A 3849-nucleotide genomic window follows, 5' to 3' on the forward strand; every position below is an offset into this window, starting at 1 on the left:
TGTACACATGTGAGGAAAGACATAACCCAAGGAAATAGACAATCATCCTATGGCCTTGAGAAAGAACCTGCTTCCAAATGGAGCCAATTCTGAGAAATCTGAGCCAAAAGGAGAGAACGGATCCTGGTAATTTATATGAGCTCTGGATCACGCTGCAACGAGGTGGTTTGTCACAAGCCAAATATTTCCTTTAGTTTTTAGCCAGTTCGAATGTGGTTTTTTAGTTATTTGCCACTGATAGAATCCTAACTAATAGTGAAGTCCAGAAGCATAAGAACAAAAGTGGGAAAAGCATAGAGGAATAACACAAAAATCATGGGCTTTGTAATTCCCTGGCTCGGAAGTAGAATTTTAGTTTTGTCACTTACTAAATTGTGAATTCTGAACAAGTTACTTAATTTGTTTGAACCTGTTTTCTTCTTGATATAAAAAATAAGTGGAATGATTCTTTTTGCAAAAATTTTCATTAACACTGGACACAAATGATGCCAAAATAATTAGTGTATATAAAAAAAAAAGGGAAGACAATGGTAAGAAAATTGCCCTGAAATTAGAAAAGTCTTAAATGAAGAGAAATGAAGGTACATTGTTTAATCTTTTCCAATGACCCTCAGATCATTATTACTTCATCTTTGGGGTTCTTTTCCCCAACCAAAAAAAAAAAGAGGGGTAAGGGGGGCAGTCAACTAAGCCTAAGGCTCAGAAATAATCTCTCTTCTAAAATGGCAGATCTGAACTCCAGGACTCGTTTGCTTACTCTTAAGAATTTAATTTATTATTTAATTAAGCATCATCAAATACCAGTTGGCTTTGTGCTCCTACATATCAATATTAACCATTGTGGTAGCTCCTTCCAGGTGGAGAAAACATGACATGAAGGTAAGATAAAGTTTAATTTCTATGAAATGATTTTTCATAGAGAAATCCATGACGTGACAGTCTACGCTGACCTCAGGATTTTCTCTTCATCTCTTCTCATGCCTGCCTGAATCTTTCCTTCCTTTTCAATCTTTTCAGTTATCAAAAATTAGTTCTTCACTCAAATAATCCTCTGGCTCTCTTGTAGGGTTCTTATCCACAAAGCTTTCATCTTCGTTCTCTTACCTCACTGAGGCCAAATGTGAGAGTAACTGGATAAAGTATTCAAATACTTAAATCTGAATTTCAATTCTTTATTTTGCTTAAGGGACATTTTCAGCAGGCAAATCAATCAACTTGGCAAATATCTTTTAAGTGACTATTTTTGTTAAATACATTGTAGGGATTCCTGGGAAGCTACAAAGAACTATAGAAAAGAAAAATATGTTTCTTCTCTGTTATTTCCAATGCTTACTTTTCTGTAGGTATTCCATGGTACTAGCTTAAATCATTCCTTAGACGAGCTCAAATAATTGTTGTTTTCCCCTGGCTTTACTATTTCTAAAAATTTTACCTCTCCTTTTTCCTTTTTCTCTTTCTTTTCTGTACTAAACATCAGCTTTTTATTTATTTAGGACCATTTAAATAGTTGATAATTGCAAAAATTGTTCAGGATCTAGACCATAAAGAACTGATAATAAATCATGACACAACTACAAGTCATTGCTATCCAGACAATTTGTAGTATGTAGTTAAGCAAACAATAAATGTACTAAAATATGTCAATATTAGTGACTTCCCAAAATGCCTGAGAATTTCATTAGAGATTAAACACTCAAAGCTAAGCAGAGTCCTTTCTCCCAGGAAGTTTACAGTAGTTGGGTGTGCCAGGCATATAAACAAGTACAGTAACATATTATGTGCAATGTGTCAATCAGTGCTTAACCAGGAAACCAAAATCATATTAAGCACAACCGAAGGAATTTAATGCAAGGAACTGTTAAAATGGCCAAGAAAACACAATTAGTTAAAGCAAACATTAGCAACAGCAGGAAGTCAGTGCATCACTGAACTGAAGGATGAAGAGGCCAGAAATATGTAGCAGAAACTGGACTCACAGCAGACCAGACAACTAGAAGGTGAGGCCATGGAGAAGACAGAGCTACTGCAGGAAAAGGAGTCTGAGGCAGTGAAAGGTGGTGGTGGGGATACCCGGTTTTCTCAATTCTACCTTTGGAATTTTCAGACAATGCCTCCTCTTGGCAAGATGACCACACCTACATGGAAACTAGCTGACATAAGATCCCGGCAACAGCAAGTAGAGCAAGGGAAAGCACGAATGGATCGGTAAACAGGCCCAGGAACAGCACACATGCTATGACAAAATCTGAGCATTCTAGAGATTGATATAAAAGAATTGGTCAGTTCTGTAGAGAAGCATGAGCAATCAGTAAATTCCTCTTACCAGAATTTCATAATGAACAGAGGAAGGAAGGAAGGAAGGAAGGAGGGAGGGAGGGAGGGAGGGAGGGAGGAGGGAGGAAGGGAGGGACGGAGGAAGAAAGACTATAAACAAAACAAATGTAATTTAATACACAAAAATGTGGTTACCATTTGGTATCTACATTCTCTGTTAAAAAAAAAAAACGTTAATTTTTAAGATGTAAATTGGATACCCAGAGAGAACAATTTTATGAGGTTAGCAGTTTGGGGAATACCACCACCAGATATTCTTTTCTTTATGTAATATGTAAGGAACTTTATTACATAAAAATAGTTTATGTAATATGTAGGGACCTTCTCCCTTATTTAGTGCCCTAATTTTCATAAGTACAAGAATAATAAAGAGCTTAAATTGAAAAAAGAAAAAAGGAAACTTTAAGATTTACCCTTTAGGCTCCTGGGGACTTCAGATCTAGAAAGGAAACTTTCATGTTAAGTGTACATTACAGCTAGCTAAGCGAAGCACTAAAAGAAACCCACATTAAATCTTTTACATATCATAATTTATCTCATGCCCCACAACCTGGCAGAAATCAATAACAGAAAGGAGAGTGATGGGGGCATGAGCTGTAGGAGAAACTAAATGAGGCAGAGCCCAAAGCTTAAGAAACCACAATGGAACAAGATTGTTAAGAGACTGAGTCTATTCAGCACGAAGTAGGAGAGCCAAGAAGAAAATAAATTGAGAATCAATAACCTCAAATTCTGAAATTGCCTGAGAACTTGGACACTGATATTTATCTTCCCTTTTTAAAGCAATACACAACAGGGTCGCAGAGTCACATGGAAACCACGTCCTGGGAAATTTTATCGGCCCTGACAACCTCACAAATTATTTGCCTTGTGCCACAAACACTAGCATGGCTGTATATGTCTCTTGATGTGAGAAGCATGCCCCTGAAACAACTGGAACTAAAAGTTGTAGCACACTATAATTCTGTCTGTGTGTTTTTATTTCATTTATGTGTTCCAGTACTTTTTTGTTTTTTTCAAAATGTGCCTGTTGGAAACAGGACACACAAATCAGTACTCTCGATCTCCCAAATCTAATGTTTATGTCTCTCTCTGTGTTTGCCTTCTAGTAAGAAAAACCCTAAATTCTCTAAAGATTAATGAATTCACATTGCCAAAAACACCGTTTACTTGAGGCCAGAGGATCTTTCATTAAGGAAGGACTGACATTCCATGATTTAAATCCAAATCTCTGGATTTCATTATTGCCTTCTCAGGCAATATTCAGGTTCTCTCTCGAAATTTTGTCAAAAGCCCTAAAATCTGTCTGATGGTCATAAATGCCCATTGAGAAACATTTTCCTGAGTTAGTAGACGGAATATGGCGTATTGATACTATCACTGTCTGCAAAAAAGATCAATTCAGGACTATTTTGGAGGATTAGGAACATTGTCAGGGAAATGGCTGCCTTGAATAAACTCTCACTCCCATCCAGCACTCACTGAAAAAAAGATGGAATATTTTGAAAGATGACT

The 3849-nt window shown here is 36.6% G+C and overlaps 1 long non-coding RNA gene across 1 annotated transcript; it reads left to right on the forward strand.

Annotated features, from left to right (window-relative positions):
- Positions 1-2032: 2032 nt before the first annotated feature.
- LOC143686459 (uncharacterized) lies at positions 2033-3296 on the forward strand. The gene is made up of 2 exons (XR_013177170.1): positions 2033-2278; positions 3118-3296. It is a non-coding gene; the product is annotated as an uncharacterized LOC143686459 (long non-coding RNA).
- Positions 3297-3849: the final 553 nt, after the last annotated feature.

The sequence above is a fragment of the Tamandua tetradactyla genome, chromosome 6 (genome assembly GCF_023851605.1).
Source record: "Tamandua tetradactyla isolate mTamTet1 chromosome 6, mTamTet1.pri, whole genome shotgun sequence".
NCBI classification, from domain to species: Eukaryota; Metazoa; Chordata; class Mammalia; order Pilosa; family Myrmecophagidae; genus Tamandua; species Tamandua tetradactyla.